We start from the raw sequence: 12,738 nt of genomic DNA on the forward strand, positions 1-12,738 counted from the left end.
CAACCCTATGCGTGTACCCTCAGAAAGTAGCCCCGCTGTTCTTTTTGAGAAGAAACATAATCTACCCGTCTGAAGTACCTTAATGTCCAGCAGATAAACCCATTTGTCAGCTGGTGAGGAGAGGCAGTAACATGCCTGTCTTGTGCCTCGATGAATTAAATTGCCTTTGTCCTGTGGTTCCTAAACTTCCTTCCCTCAGGGAAATTGCATCCATTTTGATGTCAAGGAATCCCTCTGAGCCAGCGGCAGTCACCCTGCCTCTTGAAGATGGGGACACTGTAGTGTAGTATGTCTTTGATTTCTTTAAATAATAATAAGTTATATTATTTACAATATGTTGTTGTTTTGTTGTTGCTGCTGCTGCTGTTAAATTGCTTTGTTTTCCATTTGTATTGTCTTGATTTTCTTTGTTTGCCACCTTGGGCAAGGGCTCACAGCTGGCCAGGTGGGGCTCGCTAGTTCTGGGAGAAGGTGAATGCTTCCTCAGCTGGAGGAGGCTCCGGACAGGTGAGGGTCACAAGCCTCATCAAGCCCAGATGCTGCAATCAGCATGCAAAGGGAAGCCGAGCTGAGAGGCTGGGTCTCTGCAAGTCTCCAGGATCTCTGCAAGACTTCAGTTTGGACTTCAGACACATGACATCCTGACTTGCTGCCAGGTAGGCCAGGGTTTCAGGACGGGGGGGGGGGGGGAGAGATTCCTGATGACCCTTGGGGTTCACTTTCAACTCTGTGATTCTACCTTGCTTTGATTCTATGAAATGTGTGGTGAGGAGTGGCCACGGAAACACCTTGTGGAATCAAAGCTAATGTTATTTAAGTTCACAATAACCAAATATAGAAAAATAAATAAATAGCAGAAAATGCCCACACAAGGTGTTTCCTCGGTACTGAGGTCCAGTACCGAGGGCCTTCTGGCGATTCCCTCGTTGCGAGAAGCCAAGTTGCAGGGAACCAGGCAGAGGGCCTTCTCGGTGGTGGCGCCCGCCCTGTGGAACACCCTCCCATCAGATGTCAAAGAAAAAAACAGCTACCAGATTTTTAGAAGACATCTGAAGGCAGCCCTGTTTAGGGAGGCTTTTAATGTTTAATAGATTATTGTATTTCATTTTTCTGTTGGAAGCCGCCCAGAGTGGCTGGGGAAACCCAGCCAGATGGGCGGGGTATAAATAATATATTATTATTATTATTATTATTATTATTATTATTATTATTATTATTACATGCTGAGACTAGGAATGAGTTTAAAGGTTTTGGAGGGGGGAAGCCTTCACCTGGTGCCAGAAAGAAATGCCAGGCAAGCTTCCCTAAGCGTTCCAAAGCCAAGGTGCCACCACGAAGGAGGACTGGCCACCCATAACTTGCTGCCCTTCCTCAGTTGGCAGGGAAACCCAGAGGAGTGTCTCCAGGGTGGATTCCAAAGTATGGGCAAGTGCATGTGAACACAGCGCAATCCTTCAGGTACTCTGACGCACAGCCACAAAAGTCATTAAGGTCAAATCCAGCACTCTGAACTGGGCCCGGAAGCAGGCTGGGAACCAGGGCAAGTTGGCCAAGGACCGGCACAGTGTGACCAGTGTGACGCCTAGTGTAGCAGCCATATCCCAAACTTGCCGCTTGTTTGCAAACTGCCTTCAGGTATAACAGAGCACAGTTGTCTTATGCTTGCTTAGTTCTCGCTTCCTTTGGCATTCTGTCTCCTCTGACAGTCGTCTCTTTGTTCCCTGCTGGCTTGAACCATTTTTCTTTGGTGCCCCCCCCCACTTTTCAAGAACAGAATGATCAGGCCTTTCATTCCTCATTGTATACAGACGGAGCCATTTCAGCCGCTTAATCTGTACCGCAATATAAAACTAGGCAAGAGTAGCAAACTCCGATTGATTAGGCTGTCTCTCTCAAGGAGTTTTACTAATTTATCTGCCAGCTTGGTGACTCACAGAAAATGGCCGCTTAGGTTCAGAGAAGAGCAAGGCATTAACTCTGCTGCTGCTGCTTCATAGCTGCCAAGTCTCCCGTATTTGCCGGAAAATCCCCGTTTTTCCAGCTGTTCCTACCGTAGCTGAAAAAATGAATTTTTTGTTTTCCCCCGGTTTATTCTGGCGCGGTGGCCATTTTGGAACTGGGCGGAGCATGCTCAGAAGCGACTTTTGATGCTGCTCTGCCCAGTTCCAAAATGGCTGCAGTGCGACTTCTGGTGCGGCGGCCATTTTGGAACTGGGCAAAGCAGCATCAAAAGTCACTTCTGAGCATGCTCCGCCCAGTTCCAAAATGGCGGCAGTGCTACTTCCGGTCTGCTACTTCTGGCCCGGTCCCTTATTTCTCCGACAGCAACTTGGCAGGTATGTGCTGCTTTCCACTCACAATCAAAAGCATCTATCATTTCTCACTTAAGCTTTCATTATTAAGTAGGGTATTTTTCCCCTCAGAAAAGCCTGACAGGCTGGCAGAAGTAATTTAGATTCTTATCTCTCTCTTTTTTCTTTTTTTGTAAAAAAGAAAGAAAGAAAAGAATTTGCAACTACTTTAAACAGCCTTCATGTGCTGCTCTTGTTAATTATCCAGCTACAAGCCATTACCATTCAGGCTTGTTTGAAATCTCACTTGCATGAGATAATTCATTTTTTTATTCTATATGTTGGCACTTGAATCAAGAGCATTATCTTAGCTATGACTAGGGAATGAATCGTTCAGTCCAATGGCATGTTACTTAGAAGTAAATTCCACTGTGTTCATTCGTTCGTTCATTCATTCATTCATTACAGTGGTACCTAGGTTCTGAAATGCCTTGGTTCCCAAATGCCGAAAACTCGGAAGTAAGTGTTCCGGTTTTTTAATGTTTTTCGGAAGCCGAACATCCGATACAGCTGTCGGCTATTGTTTCCGGGGCACCTGCACCAATCAGAAGCTGTGCCCTGGCTTTCAAACATTTTGGAAGTCAAATGGACTTCCGGAACGGATTAAGTTTGGAGCTTTTGGACTTCCGGTTCGTCGCGGCGGTGAGAAGGACGCAGGGACTTCGCGTGCCGAAGTCCCTGGCTTCTCGGAGGGGGGGGAAGTCCGCAGAGCGAGCGGACTCCCCGTAAAAGCATCGGATCGAGAGTTCCGATGACTCAGGCGTCCAGCGGCTGCTCCGTTTGGCGGATCCCCCGCCGCCCAAGAGCTCAATAGAGCGATCGTGAGCCGGCGGGGTTGAACCGCGGGAGCCATTTTGGGCCACATCTTACCTCCGGGAAGCGAAGCTCCGAGTCCTGACCCGGCAAGCGGCGGATTCTTCCGATTTGAACTAAAGATTTCTAAAGAAGTAAGTGGAACTTTGATCTGGACTCTAAATTTGCCGATTGGAAAATAGGAGAGACTTTAAAGAAACGGGAGTCGGTCTCTTCCTAATGGGAAACTGGGAGGCGTTTGGAAAAAAAAAAAAACCCAAGCCGAACAACGAAAGAATTTGAAATTGTGGACCCGAGAGGGAAAAAAGACTTGTTTGGAACCATCTCAGCCCCTGAGTCCGGCACCCCTTGAGGTACAGCGGCATTAAGGGGAAGAGCGCTTTGACAGCTGTCAAAAGCTGTCAAACTGTCAAAAGACCGGGTGGATTGATTGCATTGCTGTGAACAGTAAAAATTGTTTGAAAACGTGATAGAACTATTTAAATTGGAAGTAAGAATGGATTTGGGACTGAGTTAAGAACTAAGGAAAAGAACAGCCAAAATGGAGTCGATCGTCTGAGAAAGGAATTTTCCAGTACCCATTGTTCCCTACCCCCTGTTTATCTGCGGTTACGAGAAGTATGAAAACAAAGCTTTCTCGAGCCTTCCAGGAGACTGTGCTGAACTACTTGCTGTCATGGGAAGACTTTTACAAGGAACGGCAACATCCCAACTTACCACCAGTCGAGATTGAAGTCCAAGTCCAGGACTTAGAGGATAACTTAAATTTGGAGACTGCAGATTCTGAGACTGCGTGTGAGGAGAAACAACTGGATGAAAGTACTGAAGAGGACTTGGACTATGACAAATTTGTTTGGGATGAAGCAAAATATGGTTTCCAAAAGGAAGAAAAACAAGCAGAACAAGAAGATGAGAGACAAAGGGACTTAAAGACTATAGGAATTGAAGATCCTGGAGGGGTTAAAATGTGGAGTGGTGTTTTTGAGGGATGGGAAGGACAGGGGCAGGGGGGGGGCAAAGGTCTGGAGATGGATCTGGGAAAGAATGGGTGTGGGGTAAAAACTCTAGTTAAAAGGTATTGTTTTGGTTTCTGAAAGACGGTTTTCGAAATCTTGGCATGACAATGGAAATGCTGAACCAATTGGGGGAAAAAGACTTAGGGAGAGGAGATGGAATGTAAAAAAGAAAGGGGAAAAAAAGTTATGTTTCCTTAAGGGAGTTTAAGAACGGTTTGGGAAAGAATTTTTAAGTTACTGTAAATGTTTGTAAGATAAGTGAGATGTTTTAGGCAGAAAGCTGCCTACCCCCCTCTCCTTACTCTGAGGCACTCAGTGGCAGGGGGTGCCCAGATGGGTGAGGAGGAAATGGAACCTTGGAAGTGCTGTGCCCTGCAGGTTCCTCTTGTGGCAGGAGGGGACCTGTGGGAGGGCAGCATGAAAAAGGAGGAGGATTGAGTTAATATTATAAGATTAAGATTTGAAACTGAGTTGGAAAATTCGCCACAAGTAATTAGAACATGTTAGGAAAACCATGAGGAAGACTATCGAGGGAGTCGCAATTAAGATGTTAAAATAATAAGAACTGGGAAGTTTTAACTTTTCCCAATTTTCCTTTTGTTTTTTTTTCCTTTTTTTTCTATGTGTTGTAGGTTTGTAAGTATGATTATGAAAGAGTTGGGGGATGCAAATCCCCATAACTCCTTCCTCCCTGTTCTCTCAGTGGCAGGGGGGGGATATGGAGGGAGGAGGGAGGGGGGAAGCAGAACTCAATTCATAATTGGACCCCTTTGATTCTTAAAGCACACGGGTCCCACTGGTGGCAGAAGTGGACCGGTGTGTGGAGGGAAAAAGAAGGGACAGTGTTATATTATATGTTTTGTTTGTGTCTGTCTTGTTTGAAAATCAATAAAAATCTTTTTTTTAAAAAAAAATAAGTTTGGAGCTTTTGTTTTTGCTATTTATTTTGCGTTTTTGAGGCTTTTTTTGGTTAATTTGTTTTTGTGAATGTGTGGAACCAGTTCAGCTACTAATTGATTGATTGTGTGACTGCAGAAATGGATACCCCCCCCCCCATCCAAACAATGGTTATCATCAGTGCAAATAAGAAAAAAATTTTTAAAATTTTTGTCATCTACAATATAGTCTTATTTACTTTATAGTACAGTACATTGATTCTTGTTTTCATTTTATGGATCAGTGGTCTCGTTAGATAGTAAAATTCATGTTAAATTGCTGTTTCAGGGGTTGTTTTTAAAAGTCTGGAGCAGATTAATCCGTTTTGCATTACTTTCTATGGGAAAGCACGCCTTGGTTTTGGAACGCTTTGGTTTTGGAACGGACTTCAGAACGGATTAAGTTTGAGAACCAAAGTACCACTGTACAGTAGTACCTCGACTTATGAACGACTCGACAACCGAATTTTTTGACTTACGAATGGGGCAAATGGCCGCACGCTTACGAATTTCTCGACATCCGAACGGAAACCGCGGCGGTTTTAGATAGGGGTTTTTTTTGACTTGCAAATTTTTAGATGGGGTTGCTTCGACTTATGAATTTTTCCCTTTCCAATGCATTCCTATGGCAAACCGCGTTTCCAATGGCGCTTTTCGATTTACGAATTTTTCGACCTACGAAGGTGCCTTCGGAACAGATTAAATTCGTAAGTCGAGGCACCACTGTATTATTTTGATTTACACCCCATCTCAAAGGAGCCCAGGGTGGCAAACACATCAATAACAATATTGGTATTTGCTCCCTTGTAAGTGGGTTTAGGATTGCAGCCTAAGCACCTGTATAAAAAAGTGGGTCCTGTTGAGCACAATGGGAATTCCTTCCTAGTAGACATGCATTGGATTGTAGTGCACATTTCAGGATGGAGTAGCAAGCCTTGACCTAAAACCAAAGGCAAACAGAGTCAGAACTGCCAATGCGGCCTGAAAGCAAAGGCTCATATAATGGGGAATTTGTATGAATGCAGGGTTTTCAAGGCATGGGATGAATGAATGTGTCGACTTTGGTTTCTTTCAGTTGTTCATGTTTCCAAGCATCAGTCCAGTTCTCCACATTTCCACATCAATTTAAGATGGGGGGGAGGGGGATCTGATGAAAACCAATCAACACTTTAGTGTGCATTTCTAATATTTACATTTTAATACAATTTTGTACACAATTTTGCCAAGCGATTCCCTCCAATTTAATGCATATTGGTACATTATTTTCAGCAGTACACACCTTTTTCTGTACATTATTCACTTGGAGAACCATGGAGTTTTTAAGGCAGGCTTGCATTAAACTGTCATCTGAACCGAAATGGTCCCCCGTTGATATTCAGAGCTACTTCCATCATTGCTATCCCTCCCCTCATTGTGGGAGTTTCTAAAATGAATGCTTTGTGGGGCAGGGACTCCATCCACATGGGGCTGTGACATTGAGAAACATTTTTCTGCTGTGGTCCGCATGTGGATAGGTCTATTTCCCACTCAGTCATCTCACAGCCCAGAAGGAGGGTAGCAGTTAGGAGAGAAAGCGTCGTGCCACTAACCCCTTCTCACATTTGGGAAGGCTGCATTTGATGGAATGGCGCAGTGCAGAACCAGGGTCTCAGGACTGAGCAGGCAAGATTGTGGGTGATTAGCATTCCCACACCTTTGCTGTGCCCCCACACAACCTCAACAAATGTTCTGTGAAGAAGATAAAACCACAAGTTGAATGTTCCCCATTATCCCTCTTAGATTTCTGGAGCATCTAATTGCACAACTATTCTGAATGTTGCTGATGCCCTGTGATGAAAGAGAGATGAAGAAATCCCTTTTATTTGCTTGGGGCTGATAGCGATGGGGCAGATCATGCCAGGCCCCGAAATAACGGGTTGGCTGGACAGTGTGACCCCTCGTTCATCAGACTCCAGCCCTTTGTGACAGCGCTGTCCAAACAATCCTATTCAAACAGAGACCGAAAGTGCAGGCAACATGTAACACAAACAGATAATATACACGCACACACAAATTACTGCCTGATACTGGGTTACCCCAAATCAACCTGCTTACCACATGTGTCCAACTGGTCAAAAGGGAAGGCACTTTCCAGTAAGTGTGTGTTTAGTCCTTCATGTCCTGAGGCTTTCTTCCCAGTGGGTTATATATAAGAGCCTTGCCTGCATCTATTGCATAAAAATGAGGTCTCAGCAGGCTGCAAGTAGGCCACAAAGAGAAATGTGTTAAGAGTCCACGAAACTCAATGGTTTGTTTATTTCTTGGGTTTTTTTTTTAAAAAACCCAATAACAGCAGCCCACCAATAAACCAGGGCTGGCCGGCAAAACGAGCACCTCTGTTATTAATACTTTTTATATAAGAGCTTTTTATTTATATAAGACTTACATAAATATAATTTATATAATATTTCTTAGTCACTTGAGGCTATCTCCTTGAACTGCCTTTTGAGCTTTCCCAGGCATTGGGAAGGGATAGCTGTAAATTCCTGGGAGGAAACTGGGCCATTGGCCACCCAGGGTGAGAAAACTGCTTTGATTCTAGAGCTTCAAATGCACTAGGCTAAAGTAATATTTTGATTCCTGGGTGCAGGCACCAGGGGTTTAGGAATCCAGGGAAATTCATGAGCAGAGTGGCTTCCACTTGCGCAATGGGACTTTCCCTCATCAACCCACTTAGCAGTGCCAGGCACCATCACTAATCTGCTCCGAAGGCCGGAGGGACAGACTTTGGGGGTGTACTGGGACAGGAAAGCAGGAGTCGTCGGGTTGTACAAGCAGAAGACATCACACAGCACAAAGAGATACTTAGTGCTGTGTTGAATACAAATCTGGTCCTCCCTAACAAGAGGGCACGTGTTGCGGTGGGACCTGGCAAGCTGACCCTGTGTTGTGGGTGGGAACATTGGAGTGGCCACAACACCCTATTGGTGGTCCCTCGATCTTGGGAGCAATTGGGCTTGAGGGACGCCAGTCAAAGCGATCGAGGGACCACTGTTTAACCAATGCATGTGTCCTCTTTGGGGCTCAGTGCATCGGAAGACCCGCCCACCTCTCTCTATATTTAGGGCTTGCACTTGACCTTGCTATGCCGTCGTGTGTCACCTGTCCTTGGGACAGGGGCATGGCAGGAATTTCCCCCACTTGGCTGATTGGCTGTTGCCACTTGGGTTTTGCCTGCCGCGTACCAAATCGTCACAACTTGTAAGGTTGCGGATAAGCTCTGGTTTAGGTGAATGGGGTGGCAGGGTGCCTAGCCATCCCTATGCGTTGGGTATTCCTTTAAGAAGGAATCCACGGACTCATGGTTGGTCTTCCCCGAGCGGGGTTGTGCCTGGAGCCTGAGTCCAGGGGACATCTGGGTGGTGGCCTAGCAGACCCCCTGCTTGTCGCTGTCCCAGGTGTTCACCCATGGCTGACTTGTGGTTGGTGTCCAGGGTCAGCGCTGCCTGCAGGGCTGCAGGGAGCTAGTCGAACCAGAGCCTATGCAACCACTCACTTGATTGTAATCAATAAAGTTGTGGCCTAAATTCTGCCAAAAACCAAACCAAAAATCTGAGTCTTGTCTGAATTTATTTCTAGGGGAGGGTTAAAAGGTCCCCACACGCAGACCCCATTTCTTCTGGGTCCTCTGGTTCAGGCCCACAACACATGTGGAGGGAGTGACTTCAGCCCTCAGCTTCTCCATCCCAAAAGGACGATTCTCAGTGAGCTGAGACTATATACGTATATGCAAAAGCTTACAGAGTGGCCCCTTATAATATTGGTCTGCATGGATGTGTGGAAACAAGCTTCCTTCCCTCACATCTGCCCCTGGCTGGATCCATTCACTGGAGCTCTTAGGAGAGCTGAAAGTAGAAAAAGAATATAAGAAAAGCTCTGCGCTGGATCAGACCAAAAGCCCACCTAGTTCAGCAACCTGTTCTCGCAGTGGCCAAACAGTTTGCCTCTGGGAAGCCTACATGCAGGACTTGAATGAAACAGCTCTCTTCCCACTTGAGATTTCCAAAAATCACACTTCCTGTGGTTTGTACACCCATTCCTGTCGCCGTAACATCAACCCTGTGAAAAATAAGATCACCTGTCTCTAGTTGAAGAATTCTCTCTTTGTCTCTCCCATGTGTGCCTAGGAAGACTGCACTAAAGCTAAGACAAGTGATAAAAGCCTCATTATTCTGCCACGCTGATAAATACTTAGATTCTTATTAAATACGACAAATTATGAAGGCTGATCACAACCACCATCCACCGCAATCTTCAAAAATAACAGCCACTGCTGTCAAAGCTGCTCGGCTATTTTTCAGATCCAGTGACAGCCCTCCCCTCTTCCGCCTCCCGCGTTAGTAAATTGCTTTGGATGAGTGGCTTCGCTGGGGACAGAGATGTTTCCTTTCATTTATTTCAGATGTACTTGCTGTTAATCCCCGATGGGGAGTCGTTGCTCTCATGTTCTGCCTCAGTGTGACGAGGTAACTTCTCCGATCTCTTTTCCAATGAAGATGTAAAATTTCCTGGTCATTTTGCATCCCCCCCCTCAAATCCATGGACATTAATTCTAGGGGCAGTGTGTTAGCTGCAATGTAAATGCTACTTGTCAGATGCACTTAGAGCTGAATGCAGAGGCGCTTCTTTATTGCTAATGCCTGTCATTACTGCTACAATACATTGTTATAATAAATTTAAGGTCTTAGATATATAATATGATAGCCATGTTCAAATATATAAAAGGATGTCATATAAAGGAGGGAGAAAGGTTGTTTTCTGCTGCTCCAGAGAAGCGGACACGGAGCAATGGATTCAAACTACAAGAAAGAAGGTTCCACCTAAACATTAGGAAGAACTTCCTGACAGTAAGAGCTGTTCGGCAGTGGAATTTGCTACCAAGGAGTGTGGTGGAGTCTCCTTCTTTGGAGGTCTTTAAGCAGAGGCTTGACAGGCATATGTCAAGAATGCTTTGCTGGTGTTTCCTGCTTGGCAGGGGGTTGGACTGAATGGCCCTTGTGGTTTCTTCCAACTCTTATGATTCTATAAGAAATGTTCATAAATGTACAAAGCAAACACGTACATAAATATATAAACCACATGTCTGAAACCCCACAGAAAAAGTCCTGAAACCATTTTGTCCCAAATTGACCTCAAATATTTCTCTGCAAGGTGGAAGGGAAACGGAAAAGCCTCCAAATTGTCTTTTCGTTCACAAATCCTGTCTTAAGGGTATATCTGTGTATGAATAGGGTGAGCCTGTGACCTGGCTCAGGAACTAAGTTTTTATTTATCAAAATAAAATAAAAAATTCCTTCCAGTAGCGCCTTAGAGAGCAACTAAGTTTGTCATTGGTATGAGCTTTCATGTGCATGCACATTTCTTCATCAGAAAAGCTCATACCAATGACAAACTTAGTTGGTCTCTAAGGTGCTACTAGAAGTAAGTTTTTTTATTTTGTTTATTTTGTTTTGACTACAGCAGACCAACACAGCTACCTACCTGCAACTTAAGTATTTAGCATTACAAAAAGACTGGCCAGGCTCCCCAGGTAATCCAATCAAGTGACCATTAACAGGTAACCTGCCAGACAGGAGATAAACAACGCACTCAGATTTCTGTTGTAGACCGCCTTTTCTGTGATGTATGTATGATGTTTCTGGGGGGTGGTCTTGGACTCCAGGGCAGGAAATGTAAAATGTCTATATTAGGGCTTGTACACCTTGGTTCTGGGTCCTCCTCCTTTCTCCTGCCTGGGAGGGGAGCACCCTGCTGCAACAGTTCAATAAAGATCAGGCTTACTAGCTGCTTTGCTTCTCAATATTCTCTGGTTGGCCTCTGTTATTTTCTCCTACAGATAGAGAACCTACAAAGGACTCTATAAGGACTCTTGTATACCACATAAGGGAATAAGACAAATTTTGTTTACAACAACTTCATTCCCATGCATGCCTTTTTTCAAAGCAAGGTCCACTGGTTGCAAATCCAGAACTGGTGTTAAGTACCTGCTTGCATTTAGCATGCAGGGCTCCCCCCCCTTTAATGCAAATAAAGATCCTCATCAGCAGGCAGTTGTGATCATTATCAGCAGGAAGAGGTGCCTTCACTGCAGCAGTCCTGAAGGAAACCTCTCCTCTGAAGCTGCCATTTGCATTGGGAGGGAATTGCCACCCACTAAGGACAGAAGGGACTAAGGGACGTGGGTGATGCTGTGGGTTAAACCACAGAGCCTAGAGCTTGCCGATCAGAAGGTCGGCGGTTCGAATCCCCGTGACGGGGTGAGCTCCCGTTGCTCGGTCCCTGCTCCTGCCAACCTAGCAGTTCAAAAGCACGTCAAAGTGCAAGTAGATAAATAGGTACCACTCCGGCGGGAAGGTAAAGGGCATTTCCGTGCACTGCTCTGGTTTCGCCAGAAGTGGCTTTGTCATGCTGGCCACATGACCCGGAAGCTGTATGCCGGCTCCCTCGGCCAGTAAAGCAAGATGAGCGCCGCAACCCCAGAGTCGTCCGTGACCGGTAATGGTCAGGGGTCCATTTCCTTTACCTTTAAGGACAGGAGAAGAGCTTGCTGAAACTGACCAGTGGCCCATCTATGCCAGCATCCTGCTCTCACAGGGGCCAGCCAGATGCCTGTGGGAAGCCTGCAAGCAGGATCTGAGCCCAAGAGCAGCCTCCCCTCTGGTGCCAATGAGCAGGATTTCCTCCCAATGCAAATGAGAGGGAGGGAGAGGAGTTAGCAGTAAACGTAAGAGGGGAGAGTAAAGTCAATTCTCATAGCAGTACTTTTTAAAAAATACACTGCCATGTAACCCCCCCCCCCCCCCGGAGATTCCCCATGAGGGAATGTGGCCCTTGGACTCTAAACTGCTGCTGCAGATGAAAGATGATGGTGAGGAGCTATTATAGAGAGGAGACAAACACACATTTACATGTGATGTTGGAATAAAAAGAAAATGGAACAGGGAGTTTGCTCTAGGGTGAGGCAGCCCCTCCTAGAAGGCAGGTTTTTACGAATCAAAAAGCAGGAAGTGGTAAATTATTTAGCTGCAGTTTTACTCCTGAGGGGCAATGTCAAGATTATCTGCCTTGGGGAGCTAAAAGGTTTGGTCCATCTCTGTGAAAGTGAATATGGAAGGAGATAGCAATTGGGAGACACAGATAAGCTGGGAAATGTAAATACTTGCTTTCAGTCTTTTAGAAGCTCAAAGAAGATGTTATGGCTTCTGGGTTTTTAAAAGAGTCAAATCACACATCCCTTTTCTTATGAGAGGAAGTTAGTACAGATTTACTTGATCTGAGTGGTTTGAATCTACCTCAATACTTATCTCGGTTTTTCTGACAAGGATGCCTGAAGCCTACTCCTGACTGTTGTAGGCAATAGATGGGATGCTCAAGGGCTAGTTTCTCTCTTTTGTTACCCCGCATAGCAAATATTGTCTAGATAAAGCATGAATCATTGTTATTTACATGACAATATCTGTAGACGTGGCATTTTGCGAAGAACAGGTCTGATAGGTCCCTGGCTCTAGGATCTTACAATCTGAAAAGAAATACAGTGGTATCTCGGGTTACAAACACTTCAGGTTACAAACTCCGCTAACCCAG

General features: G+C 45.3%; 1 long non-coding RNA gene across 1 annotated transcript in view; it reads left to right on the top strand.

Annotated features, from left to right (window-relative positions):
* The first annotated feature begins 441 nt into the window (after window positions 1–441).
* The window catches only part of LOC118077363 (uncharacterized), a 29,496-nt gene continuing 17,199 nt past the window's right edge, over window positions 442–12,738 (top strand). The window contains exon 1 of the long non-coding RNA XR_004691622.2: window positions 442–656. This is a non-coding gene — a long non-coding RNA (uncharacterized LOC118077363). The remainder of the gene's footprint in view (window positions 657–12,738) is intronic.

This window comes from Zootoca vivipara, chromosome 11 (genome assembly GCF_963506605.1).
Source record: "Zootoca vivipara chromosome 11, rZooViv1.1, whole genome shotgun sequence".
Lineage (NCBI taxonomy): Eukaryota > Metazoa > Chordata > Lepidosauria > Squamata > Lacertidae > Zootoca > Zootoca vivipara.